Raw genomic sequence first — 15,808 nt, 5'->3', positions numbered from 1 at the left:
AAAGGCAATAAACGGTCATACTGAAACTGGCAGTTAAGCCAGAACCAGGATTGCCCTACCCTTTGTAGGGTGGATAGTACCCTACACACCTGCAGAGTTTCAGCCTCCTAGCTTTTTCCCTCTTGGAGAAAAACAACTTTCCAGGGTTACTTTTTCTCTATGCAGAAACATGCTTGAAATGCATAAGGAAAGCTAAAAACAATAAGCGGTCATACTGAAACTGGCATTTAAGCCAGAACCAGGATTGCCCTACCCTTTGTAGGGTGGATAGTACCCTACACACCTGCAGAGTTTCAGCCTCCTAGCTTTTCCCTCTTGGAGAAAAACAACTTTCCAGGGTTATTTTTCTCTATGCAGAAACATGCTTGAAATGCATTGGGGAAGCTAAAAACAATAAACGGTCATACTGAAACTGGCAGTTAAGCCAGAACCAGGATTGCCCTACCCCTTTGTAGGGTGGATAGTACCCTACACACCTGCAGAGTTTCAGCCTCCTAGCTTTTTCCCTCTTGGAGAAAAACAACTTTCCAGGGTTATTTTTCTCTATGCAGAAACATGCTTGAAATGCATAGGGAAAGCTAAAAACAATAAATGGTCATACTGAAACTGGCAGTTAAGCCAGAACCAGGATTGCCCTACCCCTTTGTAGGGTGGATAGTACCCTACACACCTGCAGAGTTTCAGCCTCCTAGCTTTTTCCCTCTTGGAGAAAAACAACTTTCCAGGGTTATTTTTCTCTATGCAGAAACATGCTTGAAATGCATAGGAAAGCTAAAAACAATAAATGGTCATACTGAAACTGGCAGTTAAGCCAGAACCAGGATTGCCCTACCCCTTTGTAGGGTGGATAGTACCCTACACACCTGCAGAGTTTCAGCCTCTAGCTTTTTCCCTCTTGGAGAAAAACAACTTTCCAGGGTTATTTTTTCTCTATGCAGAAACATGCTTGAAATGCATAGGGAAAGCTAAAAACAATAAGCGGTCATACTGAAACTGGCAGTTAAGCCAGAACCAGGATTGCCCTACCCCTTTGTAGGGTGGATAGTACCCTACACACCTGCAGAGTTTCAGCCTCCTAGCTTTTTCCCTCTTGGAGAAAAACAACTTTCCACAGGTATTTTTCTCTATGCAGAAACATGCTTGAAATGCAAAAGAAAGCTAAAAACAATAAATGGTCATACTGAAACTGGCAGTTAAGCCAGAACCAGGATTGCCCTACCCCTTTGTAGGGTGGATAATACCCTACACACCTGCAGAGTTTCAGCCTCCTAGCTTTTTCCCTCTTGGAGAAAAACAACTTTCCAGGGTTATTTTTCTCTATGCAGAAACATGCTTGAAATGCATAGGAAAGGCTAAAAACAATAAGCGGTCATACTGAAACTGGCAGTTAAGCCAGAACCAGGATTGCCCTACCCTTTGTAGGGTGGATAGTACCCTACACACCTGCAGAGTTTCAGCCTCCTAGCTTTTTCCCTCTTCGGGAAAAACAACTTTCCAGGGTTATTTTTCTCTATGCAGAAACATGCTTGAAATGCATAGGAAAGCTAAAACAATAAAGCGGTCATACTGAAACTGGCAGTTAAGCCAGAACCAGGATTGCCCTACCCCTTTGTAGGGTGGATAGTACCCTACACACCTGCAGAGTTTCAGCCTCCTAGCTTTTTCCCTCTTGGAGAAAAACAACTTTCCATGGTTATTTTTCTCTATGCAGAAACATGCTTGAAATGCATAGGAAAGCTAAAAACAATAAGCGGTCATACTGAAACTGGCAGTTAAGCCAGAACCAGGATTGCCCTACCCCTTTGTAGGGTGGATAGTACCCTACACACCTGCAGAGTTTCAGCCTCCTAGCTTTTTCCCTCTTGGAGAAAAACAACTTTCCAGGGTATTTTTTCTCTATGCAGAAACATGCTTGAAATGCATAGGAAAGCTAAAACCAATAAACGGTCATACTGAAACTGGCAGTTAAGCCAGAACCAGGATTGCCCTACCCCTTTGTAGGGTGGATAGTACCCTACACACCTGCAGAGTTTCAGCCTCCTAGCTTTTTCCCTCTTGGAAAAAAAACAACTTTCCAGGGTTATTTTTTCTCTATGCAGAAACATGCTTGAAATGCATAGGGAAAGCTAAAAACAATAAGCGGTCATACTGAAACTGGCAGTTAAGCCAGAACCAGGATTGCCCTACCCCTTTGTAGGGTGGATAGTACCCTACACACCTGCAGAGTTTCAGCCTCCTAGCTTTTTCCCTCTTGGAAAAACAACTTTCCAGGGTTATTTTTCTCTATGCAGAAACATGCTTGAAATGCATAGGAAAGCTAAAAACAATAAGCGGTCATACTGAAACTGGCAGTTAAGCCAGAACCAGGATTGCCCTACCCTTTGTAGGGTGGATAGTACCCTACACACCTGCAGAGTTTCAGCCTCCTAGCTTTTTCCCTCTTGGAGAAAAACAACTTTCCAGGGTTATTTTTCTCTATGCAGAAACATGCTTGAAATGCATAGGGAAAGCTAAAAACAATAAATGGTCATACTGAAACTGGCAGTTAAGCCAGAACCAGGATTGCCCTACCCTTTGTAGGGTGGATAGTACCCTACACACCTGCAGAGTTTCAGCCTCCTAGCTTTTTCCCTCTTGGAGAAAAACAACTTTCCAGGGTTATTTTTTCTCTATGCAGAAACATGCTTGAAATGCATAGGGAAGCTAAAAACAATAAGCGGTCATACTGAAACTGGCAGTTAAGCCAGAACCAGGATTGCCCTACCCCTTTGTAGGGTGGATAGTACCCTACACACCTGCAGAGTTTCAGCCTCCTAGCTTTTTCCCTCTTGGAGAAAAACAACTTTCCAGGGTTATTTTTCTCTATGCAGAAACATGCTTGAAATGCATAGGGAAAGCTAAAAACAATAAACGGTCATACTGAAACTGGCAGTTAAGCCAGAACCAGGATTGCCCTACCCCTTTGTAGGGTGGATAGTACCCTACACACCTGCAGAGTTTCAGCCTCCTAGCTTTTTCCCTCTTGGAAAAACAACTTTCCACAGGTATTTTTTCTCTATGCAGAAACATGCTTGAAATGCAAAAAGAAAGCTAAAAACAATAAGCGGTCATACTGAAACTGGCAGTTAAGCCAGAACCAGGATTGCCCTACCCTTTGTAGGGTGGATAATACCCTACACACCTGCAGAGTTTCAGCCTCCTAGCTTTTTTCCTCTTGGAGAAAAACAACTTTCCAGGGTTATTTTTTCTCTATGCAGAAACATGCTTGAAATGCATAGGGAAAGCTAAAACAATAAACGGTCATACTGAAACTGGCAGTTAAGCCAGAACCAGGATTGCCCTACCCCTTTGTAGGGTGGATAGTACCCTACACACCTGCAGAGTTTCAGCCTCCTAGCTTTTCCCTCTTGGAGAAAAACAACTTTCCAGGGTTATTTTTCTCTATGCAGAAACATGCTTGAAATGCATAGGGAAAGCTAAAAACAATAAGCGGTCATACTGAAACTGGCAGTTAAGCCAGAACCAGGATTGCCCTACCCTTTGTAGGGTGGATAGTACCCTACACACCTGCAGAGTTTCAGCCTCCTAGCTTTTTCCCTCTTGGAAAAACAACTTTCCACAGGTATTTTTTCTCTATGCAGAAACATGCTTGAAATGCATAGGAAAGCTAAAAACAATAAGCGGTCATACTGAAACTGGCAGTTAAGCCAGAACCAGGATTGCCCTACCCCTTTGTAGGGTGGATAGTACCCTACACACCTGCAGAGTTTCAGCCTCCTAGCTTTTTCCTCTTGGAACAAAACAACTTTCCAGGGTTATTTTTTCTCTATGCAGAAACATGCTTGAAATGCATAGGGAAAGCTAAAAACAATAAGCGGTCATACTGAAACTGGCAGTTAAGCCAGAACCAGGATTGCCCTACCCCTTTGTAGGGTGGATAGTACCCTACACACCTGCAGAGTTTCAGCCTCCTAGCTTTTTCCCTCTTGGAGAAAAACAACTTTCCAGGGTTATTTTCCTCTATGCAGAAACATGCTTGAAATGCATAGGGAAGGTAAAACAATAAATGGTCATACTGAAACTGGCAGTTAAGCCAGAACCAGGATTGCCCTACCCCTTTGTAGGGTGGATAGTACCCTACACACCTGCAGAGTTTCAGCCTCCTAGCTTTTTCCCTCTTGGAGAAAAACAACTTTCCACAGGTATTTTTTCTCTATGCAGAAACATGCTTGAAATGCATAGGAAAGCTAAAAACAATAAATGGTCATACTGAAACTGGCAGTTAAGCCAGAACCAGGATTGCCCTACCCCTTTGTAGGGTGGATAGTACCCTACACACCTGCAGAGTTTCAGCCTCCTAGCTTTTTCCCTCTTGGAGAAAAACAACTTTCCAGGGTTATTTTTCTCTATGCAGAAACATGCTTGAAATGCATAGGGAAAGCTAAAAACAATAAGCGGTCATACTGAAACTGGCAGTTAAGCCAGAACCAGGATTGCCCTACCCCTTTGTAGGGTGGATAGTACCCTACACACCTGCAGAGTTTCAGCCTCCTAGCTTTTTCCCTCTTGGAGAAAAACAACTTTCCAGGGTTATTTTTCTCTATGCAGAAACATGCTTGAAATGCATAGGAAAGCTAAAAACAATAAGCGGTCATACTGAAACTGGCAGTTAAGCCAGAACCAGGATTGCCCTACCCCTTTGTAGGGTGGATAGTACCCTACACACCTGCAGAGTTTCAGCCTCCTAGCTTTTTCCCTCTTGGAGAAAAACAACTTTCCAGGGTTATTTTTTCTCTATGCAGAAACATGCTTGAAATGCAAAAGAAAGCTAAAAACAATAAGCGGTCATACTGAAACTGGCAGTTAAGCCAGAACCAGGATTGCCCTACCCCTTTGTAGGGTGGATAGTACCCTACACACCTGCAGAGTTTCAGCCTCCTAGCTTTTTCCCTCTTGGAAAAACAACTTTCCAGGGTTATTTTTCTCTATGCAGAAACATGCTTGAAATGCATAGGGAAAGCTAAAAACAATAAGCGGTCATACTGAAACTGGCAGTTAAGCCAGAACCAGGATTGCCCTACCCCTTTGTAGGGTGGATAGTACCCTACACACCTGCAGAGTTTCAGCCTCCTAGCTTTTTCCCTCTTGGAGAAAAACAACTTTCCAGGGTTATTTTTCTCTATGCAGAAACATGCTTGAAATGGATAGGGAAAGCTAAAAGCAATAAGCGGTCATACTGAAACTGGCAGTTAAGCCAGAACCAGGATTGCCCTACCCTTTGTAGGGTGGATAGTACCCTACACACCTGCAGAGTTTCAGCCTCCTAGCTTTTTCCCTCTTGGAGAAAAACAACTTTCCAGGGTTATTTTTCTCTATGCAAAAACATGCTTGAAATGCATAGGAAAGCTAAAAACAATAAGCGGTCATACTGAAACTGGCAGTTAAGCCAGAACCAGGATTGCCCTACCCCTTTGTAGGGTGGATAGTACCCTACACACCTGCAGAGTTTCAGCCTCCTAGCTTTTTCCCTCTTGGAAAAACAACTTTCAGGGTTATTTTTTCTCTATGCAGAAACATGCTTGAAATGCATAGGGAAAGCTAAAAACAATAAGCGGTCATACTGAAACTGGCAGTTAAGCCAGAACCAGGATTGCCCTACCCTTTGTAGGGTGGATAGTACCCTACACACCTGCAGAGTTTCAGCCTCCTAGCTTTTTCCCTCTTGGAAAAACAACTTTCCAGGGTTATTTTTTCTCTATGCAGAAACATGCTTGAAATGCATAGGAAAGCTAAAAACAATAAACGGTCATACTGAAACTGGCAGTTAAGCCAGAACCAGGATTGCCCTACCCCTTTGTAGGGTGGATAGTACCCTACACACCTGCAGAGTTTCAGCCTCCTAGCTTTTTCCCTCTTGTAAAAACAACTTTCCAGGGTTATTTTTTCTCTATGCAGAAACATGCTTGAAATGCATAGGGAAAGCTAAAAACAATAAACAGTCATACTGAAACTGGCAGTTAAGCCAGAACCAGAATTGCCCTACCCCTTTGTAGGGTGGATAGTACCCTACACACCTGCAGAGTTTCAGCCTCCTAGCTTTTTCCCTCTTGGAGAAAAACAACTTTCCAGGGTTATTATTTCTCTATGCAGAAACATGCTTGAAATGCATAAGGAAAGCTAAAAACAATAACCGGTCATACTGAAACTGTCAGTTAAGCCAGAACCAGGATTGCCCTACCCCTTTGTAGTGTGGATAGTACCCTACACACCTGCAGAGTTTCAGCCTCCTAGTTTATTCCCTCTTGGAGAAAAACAACTTTCCAGGGTTATTTTTCCTCTATGCAGAATCATGCTTGAAATGCATAGGGAAAGCTAAAAACAATAAACAATCATACTGAAACTGGCAGTTAAGCCAGAACCAGAATTGCCCTACCCCTTTGTAGGGTGGATAGTACCCTACACGCCTGCAGAGTTTCAGCCTCCTAGCTTTTTCCCTCTTGGAGAAAAACCACTTTCCACAGGTATTTTTCTCCATGCAAAAACATGCTTGAAATGCATAGGGAAAGCTAAAACAATAAACGGTCATACTGAAACTGGCAGTTAAGCCAGAACCAGGATTGCCCTACCCCTTTGTAGGGTGGATAGTACCCTACACACCTGCAGAGTTTCAGCCTCCTAGCTTTTTCCCTCTTGGAAAAAAAACTTTCCAGGGTTATTATTTCTCTATGCAGAAACATGCTTGAAATGCATAGGGAAAGCTAAAAACAATAAGCGGTCATACTGAAACTGGCAGTTAAGCCAGAACCAGGATTGCCCTACCCCTTTGTAGGGTGGATAGTACCCTACACACCTGCAGAGTTTCAGCCTCCTAGCTTTTTCCCTCTTGGAGAAAAACAACTTTCCAGGGTTATTATTTCTCTATGCAGAAACATGCTTGAAATGCATAGGAAAGCTAAAAACAATAAGCGGTCATACTGAAACTGGCAGTTAAGCCAGAACCAGGATTGCCCTACCCCTTTGTAGGGTGGATAGTACCCTACACACCTGCAGAGTTTCAGCCTCCTAGCTTTTTCCCTCTTGGAAAAACAACTTTCCAGGGTTATTTTTCTCTATGCAGAAACATGCTTGAAATGCATAGGAAAGCTAAAAACAATAAGCGGTCATACTGAAACTGGCAGTTAAGCCAGAACCAGGATTGCCCTACCCCTTTGTAGGGTGGATAGTACCCTACACACCTGCAGAGTTTCAGCCTCCTAGCTTTTCCCTCTTGGAGAAAAACAACTTTCCAGAGGTATTTTTTCTCTATGCAGAAACATGCTTGAAATGCATAGGGAAAGCTAAAACAATAAACGGTCATACTGAAACTGGCAGTTAAGCCAGAACCAGGATTGCCCTACCCCTTTGTAGGGTGGATAATACCCTACACACCTGCAGAGTTTCAGCCTCCTAGCTTTTTCCCTCTTGGAGAAAAACAACTTTCCAGGGTTATTTTTCTCTATGCAGAAACATGCTTGAAATGCGTAGGAAAGCTAAAAACAATAAACGGTCATACTGAAACTGGCAGTTAAGCCAGAACCAGGATTGCCCTACCCCTTTGTAGGGTGGATAGTACCCTACACACCTGCAGAGTTTCAGCCTCCTAGCTTTTTCCCTCTTGGAGAAAAACAACTTTCCAGGGTTATTTTTTCTCTATGCAGAAACATGCTTGAAATGCATAGGAAAGCTAAAACAATAAACGGTCATACTGAAACTGGCAGTTAAGCCAGAACCAGGATTGCCCTACCCCTTTGTAGGGTGGATAGTACCCTACACACCTGCAGAGTTTCAGCCTCCTAGCTTTTTCCCTCTTGGAAAAACAACTTTCCAGGCTTAGTTTTTCTCTATGCAGAAACATGCTTGTATTCCATAGGAAAGCTAAAAACAATAAGCGGTCATACTGAAACTGGCAGTTAAGCCAGAACCAGGATTGCCCTACCCCTTTGTAGGGTGGATAGTACCCTACACACCTGCAGAGTTTCAGCCTCCTAGCTTTTTCCCTCTTGGAGAAAAACAACTTTCCAGGGTTATTTTTCTCTATGCAGAAACATGCTTGAAATGCATAGCGAAAGCTAAAACAATAAACGGTCATACTGAAACTGGCAGTTAAGCCAGAACCAGGATTGCCCTACCCCTTTGTAGGGTGGATAGTACCCTACACACCTGCAGAGTTTCAGCCTCCTAGCTTTTTCCCTCTTGGAGAAAAACAACTTTCCAGGGTTATTTTTTCTCTATGCAGAAACATGCTTGAAATGCAAAGGGAAAGCTAAAAACAATAAATGGTCATACTGAAACTGGCAGTTAAGCCAGAACCAGGATTGCCCTACCCCTTTGTAGGGTGGATAGTACCCTACACACCTGCAGAGTTTCAGCCTCCTAGCTTTTTCCCTCTTGGAAGAAAACAACTTTCCAGGGTTATTTTTCTCTATGCAGAAACATGCTTGAAATGCATAGGGAAAGCTAAAAACAATAAGCGGTCATACTGAAACTGGCAGTTAAGCCAGAACCAGGATTGCCCTACCCCTTTGTAGGGTGGATAGTACCCTACACACCTGCAGAGTTTCAGCCTCCTAGCTTTTTCCCTCTTGGAAAAACAACTTTCCAGGGTTATTTTTCTCTATGCAGAAACATGCTTGAAATGCATAGGGAAAGCTAAAACAATAAATGGTCATACTGAAACTGGCAGTTAAGCCAGAACCAGGATTGCCCTACCCCTTTGTAGGGTGGATAGTACCCTACACACCTGCAGAGTTTCAGCCTCCTAGCTTTTTCCCTCTTGGAGAAAAACAACTTTCCAGGGTTATTTTTCTCTATGCAGAAACATGCTTGAAATGCATAGGGAAAGCTAAAAACAATAAGCGGTCATACTGAAACTGGCAGTTAAGCCAGAACCAGGATTGCCCTACCCCTTTGTAGGGTGGATAGTACCCTACACACCTGCAGAGTTTCAGCCTCCTAGCTTTTTCCCTCTTGGAAAAACAACTTTCCAGGGTATTTTTTTCTCTATGCAGAAACATGCTTGAAATGCATAGGCAAAGCTAAAAACAATAAGCGGTCATACTGAAACTGGCATTTAAGCCAGAACCAGGATTGCCCTACCCTTTGTAGGGTGGATAGTACCCTACACACCTGCAGAGTTTCAGCCTCCTAGCTTTTCCCTCTTGGAGAAAAACAACTTTCCAGGGTTATTTTTCTCTATGCAGAAACATGCTTGAAATGCATAGGGAAAGCTAAAAACAATAAACGGTCATACTGAAACTGGCAGTTAAGCCAGAACCAGGATTGCCCTACCCCTTTGTAGGGTGGATAGTACCCTACACACCTGCAGAGTTTCAGCCTCCTAGCTTTTTCCCTCTTGGAGAAAAACAACTTTCCAGGGTTATTTTTTCTCTATGCAGAAACATGCTTGAAATGCATAGGAAAGCTAAAACAATAAACGGTCATACTGAAACTGGCAGTTAAGCCAGAACCAGGATTGCCCTACCCCTTTGTAGGGTGGATAGTACCCTACACACCTGCAGAGTTTCAGCCTCCTAGCTTTTTCCCTCTTGGAGAAAAACAACTTTCCAGGGTTATTTTTCTCTATGCAGAAACATGCTTGAAATGCATAGGAAAGCTAAAACAATAAACGGTCATACTGAAACTGGCAGTTAAGCCAGAACCAGGATTGCCCTACCCCTTTGTAGGGTGGATAGTACCCTACACACCTGCAGAGTTTCAGCCTCCTAGCTTTTTCCCTCTTGGAAAAAAAAAACCTTTCCAGGGTTATTTTTCTCTATGCAGAAACATGCTTGAAATGCATAGGAAAGCTAAAAACAATAAGCGGTCATACTGAAACTGGCAGTTAAGCCAGAACCAGGATTGCCCTACCCTTTGTAGGGTGGATAGTACCCTACACACCTGCAGAGTTTCAGCCTCCTAGCTTTTTCCCTCTTGGAGAAAAACAACTTTCCAGGGTTATTTTTTCTCTATGCAGAAACATGCTTGAAATGCATAGGAAAGGCTAAAAACAATAAACGGTCATACTGAAACTGGCAGTTAAGCCAGAACCAGGATTGCCCTACCCCTTTGTAGGGTGGATAGTAGCCTACACACATGCAGAGTTTCAGCCTCCTAGCTTTTTCCCTCTTGGAGAAAAACAACTTTCCAGGGTTATTTTTTCTCTATGCAGAAACATGCTTGAAATGCATAGGAAAGGCTAAAAACAATAAAGGGTCATACTGAAACTGGCAGTTAAGCCAGAACCAGGATTGCCCTACCCCTTTGTAGGGTGGATAGTACCCTACACACCTGCAGAGTTTCAGCCTCCTAGCTTTTTCCCTCTTGGAAAAACAACTTTCTAGGGTTATTTTTCTCTATGCAGAAACATGCTTGAAATGCATAGGAAAGGCTAAAAACAATAAACGGTCATACTGAAACTGGCAGTTAAGCCAGAACCAGGATTGCCCTACCCCTTTGTAGGGTGGATAGTACCCTACACACCTGCAGAGTTTCAGCCTCCTAGCTTTTTCCCTCTTGGAGAAAAACAACTTTCCAAAGGTATTTTTTCTCTATGCAGAAACATGCTTGAAATGCAAAAAGAAAGCTAAAAACAATAAACGGTCATACTGAAACTGGCAGTTAAGCCAGAACCAGGATTGCCCTACCCCTTTGTAGGGTGGATAGTACCCTACACACCTGCAGAGTTTCAGCCTCCTAGCTTTTTCCCTCTTGGTAAAAACAACTTTCCAGGGTTATTTTTGTCTATACAGAAACATCCGTGAAATGCATAGGAAAGCTAAAAACAATAAGCGGTCATACTGAAACTGGCAGTTAAGCCAGAACCAGGATTGCCCTACCCCTTTGTAGGGTGGATAGTACCCTACACACCTGCAGAGTTTCAGCCTCCTAGCTTTTTCCCTCTTGGAGAAAAACAACTTTCCAGGGTATTTTTTCTCTATGCAGAAACATGCTTGAAATGCATAGGGAAAGCTAAAAACAATAAGCGGTCATACTGAAACTGGCAGTTAAGCCAGAACCAGGATTGCCCTACCCCTTTGTAGGGTGGATAGTACCCTACACACCTGCAGAGTTTCAGCCTCCTAGCTTTTTCCCTCTTGGAAAAACAACTTTCCAGGGTATTTTTTCTCTATGCAGAAACATGCTTGAAATGCATAGGGAAAGCTAAAAACAATAAATGGTCATACTGAAACTGGCAGTTAAGCCAGAACCAGGATTGCCCTACCCCTTTGTAGGGTGGATAGTACCCTACACACCTGCAGAGTTTCAGCCTCCTAGCTTTTTCCCTCTTGGAGAAAAACAACTTTCCAGGGTTATTTTTTCTCTATGCAGAAACATGCTTGAAATGCAAAAAGAAAGCTAAAAACAATAAAGCGGTCATACTGAAACTGGCAGTTAAGCCAGAACCAGGATTGCCCTACCCCTTTGTAGGGTGGATAGTACCCTACACACCTGCAGAGTTTCAGCCTCCTAGCTTTTTCCCTCTTGTAGGAAAAACAACTTTCCAGGGTTATTTTTCTCTATGCAGAAACATGCTTGAAATGCATAGCAAAGCTAAAAACAATAAACGGTCATACTGAAACTGGCAGTTAAGCCAGAACCAGGATTGCCCTACCCCTTTGTAGGGTGGATAGTACCCTACACACCTGCAGAGTTTCAGCCTCCTAGCTTTTTCCCTCTTGGAGAAAAACAACTTTCCAGGGTTATTTTTCTCTATGCAGAAACATGCTTGAAATGCATAGGAAAGCTAAAAACAATAAGCGGTCATACTGAAACTGGCAGTTAAGCCAGAACCAGGATTGCCCTACCCCTTTGTAGGGTGGATAGTACCCTACACACCTGCAGAGTTTCAGCCTCCTAGCTTTTTCCCTCTTGGAGAAAAACAACTTTCCAGGGTTATTTTTCTCTATGCAGAAACATGCTTGAAATGCATAGGAAAGCTAAAAACAATAAGCGGTCATACTGAAACTGGCAGTTAAGCCAGAACCAGGATTGCCCTACCCCTTTGTAGGGTGGATAGTACCCTACACACCTGCAGAGTTTCAGCCTCCTAGCTTTTTCCCTCTTGGAGAAAAACAACTTTCCAGGGTTATTTTTCTCTATGCAGAAACATGCTTGAAATGCATAGGGAAAGCTAAAACAATAAACGGTCATACTGAAACTGGCAGTTAAGCCAGAACCAGGATTGCCCTACCCCTTTGTAGGGTGGATAGTACCCTACACACCTGCAGAGTTTCAGCCTCCTAGCTTTTTCCCTCTTGGAGAAAAACAACTTTCCACAGGTATTTTTTCTCTATGCAGAAACATGCTTGAAATGCAAAAAGAAAGCTAAAAACAATAAGCGGTCATACTGAAACTGGCAGTTAAGCCAGAACCAGGATTGCCCTACCCCTTTGTAGGGTGGATAGTACCCTACACACCTGCAGAGTTTCAGCCTCCTAGCTTTTTCCCTCTTGGAGAAAAACAACTTTCCAGGGTTATTTTTTCTCTATGCAGAAACATGCTTGAAATGCATAGGGAAAGCTAAAAACAATAAGCGGTCATACTGAAACTGGCAGTTAAGCCAGAACCAGGATTGCCCTACCCCTTTGTAGGGTGGATAGTACCCTACACACCTGCAGAGTTTCAGCCTCCTAGCTTTTTCCCTCTTGGAAGAAAACAACTTTCCAGGGTTATTTTTCTCTATGCAGAAACATGCTTGAAATGCATAGGAAAGCTAAAAACAATAAACGGTCATACTGAAACTGGCAGTTAAGCCAGAACCAGGATTGCCCTACCCCTTTGTAGGGTGGATAGTACCCTACACACCTGCAGAGTTTCAGCCTCCTAGCTTTTTCCCTCTTGGAGAAAAACAACTTTCCAGGGTTATTTTTCTCTATGCAGAAACATGCTTGAAATGCATAGGAAAGCTAAAAACAATAAGCGGTCATACTGAAACTGGCAGTTAAGCCAGAACCAGGATTGCCCTACCCCTTTGTAGGGTGGATAGTACCCTACACACCTGCAGAGTTTCAGCCTCCTAGCTTTTTCCCTCTTGGAGAAAAACAACTTTCCAGGGTATTTTTTCTCTATGCAAAAACATGCTTGAAATGCATAGGAAAGCTAAAAACAATAAGCGGTCATACTGAAACTGGCAGTTAAGCCAGAACCAGGATTGCCCTACCCCTTTGTAGGGTGGATAGTACCCTACACACCTGCAGAGTTTCAGCCTCCTAGCTTTTTCCCTCTTGGAGAAAAACAACTTTCCAGGGTTATTTTTCTCTATGCAGAAACATGCTTGAAATGCATAGGGAAAGCTAAAAACAATAAGCGGTCATACTGAAACTGGCAGTTAAGCCAGAACCAGGATTGCCCTACCCCTTTGTAGGGTGGATAGTACCCTACACACCTGCAGAGTTTCAGCCTCCTAGCTTTTTCCCTCTTGGAAAAACAACTTTCCAGGGTTATTTTTTCTCTATGCAGAAACATGCTTGAAATGCATAGGAAAGCTAAAAACAATAAACGGTCATACTGAAACTGGCAGTTAAGCCAGAACCAGGATTGCCCTACCCCTTTGTAGGGTGGATAGTACCCTACACACCTGCAGAGTTTCAGCCTCCTAGCTTTTTCCCTCTTGGAGAAAAACAACTTTCCAGGGTTATTTTTTCTCTATGCAGAAACATGCTTGAAATGCATAGGGAAAGCTAAAACAATAAACGGTCATACTGAAACTGGCAGTTAAGCCAGAACCAGGATTGCCCTACCCCTTTGTAGGGTGGATAGTACCCTACACACCTGCAGAGTTTCAGCCTCCTAGCTTTTTCCTCTTGGAGAAAAACAACTTTCCAGGGTTATTTTCTCTATGCAAAAACATGCTTGAAATGCATAGGAAAGCTAAAAACAATAAATGGTCATACTGAAACTGGCAGTTAAGCCAGAACCAGGATTGCCCTACCCCTTTGTAGGGTGGATAGTACCCTACACACCTGCAGAGTTTCAGCCTCCTAGCTTTTTCCCTCTTGGAAAAATAACTTTCCAGGGTTATTTTTACTCTATGCAGAAACATGCTTGAAATGCATAGGAAAGCTAAAAACAATAAACGGTCATACTGAAACTGGCAGTTAAGCCAGAACCAGGATTGCCCTACCCCTTTGTAGGGTGGATAGTACCCTACACACCTGCAGAGTTTCAGCCTCCTAGCTTTTTCCCTCTTGGAAAAAAAACAACTTTCCAGAGATATTTTTCTCTATCCAGAAACATGCTTGAAATGCATAGGGAAAGCTAAAAACAATAAACGGTCATACTGAAACTGGCAGTTAAGCCAGAACCAGGATTGCCCTACCCCTTTGTAGGGTGGATAGTACCCTACACACCTGCAGAGTTTCAGCCTCCTAGCTTTTTCCCTCTTGGAGAAAACAACTTTCCAGGGTTATTTTTTCTCTATGCAGAAACATGCTTGAAATGCATAGGAAAGCTAAAACAATAAACGGTCATACTGAAACTGGCAGTTAAGCCAGAACCAGGATTGCCCTACCCTTTGTAGGGTGGATAGTACCCTACACACCTGCAGAGTTTCAGCCTCCTAGCTTTTTCCCTCTTGGAAAAACAACTTTCCAGGGTTATTTTTTCTCTATGCAGAAACATGCTTGAAATGCAAATATAAGCTAAAAACAATAAAGCGTCATACTGAAACTGGCAGTTAAGCCAGAACCAGGATTGCCCTACCCCTTTGTAGGGTGGATAGTACCCTACACACCTGCAGAGTTTCAGCCTCCTAGCTTTTTCCCTCTTGGAGAAAAACAACTTTCCAGGGTTATTTTTCTCTATGCAGAAACATGCTTGAAATGCATAGGGAAAGCTAAAAACAATAAACGGTCATACTGAAACTGGCAGTTAAGCCAGAACCAGGATTGCCCTACCCCTTTGTAGGGTGGATAGTACCCTACACACCTGCAGAGTTTCAGCCTCCTAGCTTTTCCCTCTTGGAAAAACAACTTTCCAGGGTTATTTTTTCTCTATGCAGAAACATGCTTGAAATGCATAGGAAAGCTAAAAACAATAAACGGTCATACTGAAACTGGCAGTTAAGCCAGAACCAGGATTGCCCTACCCCTTTGTAGGGTGGATAGTACCCTACACACCTGCAGAGTTTCAGCCTCCTAGCTTTTTCCCTCTTGGAAAAAAAACTTTCCAGGGTTATTTTTTCTCTATGCAGAAACATGCTTGAAATGCATAGGAAAGCTAAAACAATAAACGGTCATACTGAAACTGGCAGTTAAGCCAGAACCAGGATTGCCCTACCCCTTTGTAGGGTGGATAGTACCCTACACACCTGCAGAGTTTCAGCCTCCTAGCTTTTTCCCTCTTGGAGAAAAACAACTTTCCAGGTTATTTTTTCTCTATGCAGAAACATGCTTGAAATGCATATGAAAGCTAAAAACAATAAGCGGTCATACTGAAACTGGCAGTTAAGCCAGAACCAGGATTGCCCTACCCTTTGTAGGGTGGATAGTACCCTACACACCTGCAGAGTTTCAGCCTCCTAGCTTTTTCCCTCTTGGAAAAACAACTTTCGAGGGTTATTCTTTCCCTATGCAGAAACATGCTTGAAATGCAAAAAGAAAGCTAAAAACAATAAATGGTCATACTGAAACTGGGAGTTAAGCCAGCACCAGGATTGCCCTACCCCTTTGCTTGGAGGGTGGATAGTACCCTACACACCTGCAGAGTTTCAGCCTCCTAGCTTTTCCCTCTCGTTTTTAGGGATGGAAAAAAGTACCCTAAAAACCACCCC

Source organism: Protopterus annectens, chromosome 3.part1 (genome assembly GCF_019279795.1).
Source record: "Protopterus annectens isolate FY-2018-M chromosome 3.part1, PAN1.0, whole genome shotgun sequence".
NCBI lineage: Eukaryota > Metazoa > Chordata > Ceratodontiformes > Protopteridae > Protopterus > Protopterus annectens.
This window is presented reverse-complemented; position numbering follows the sequence as displayed.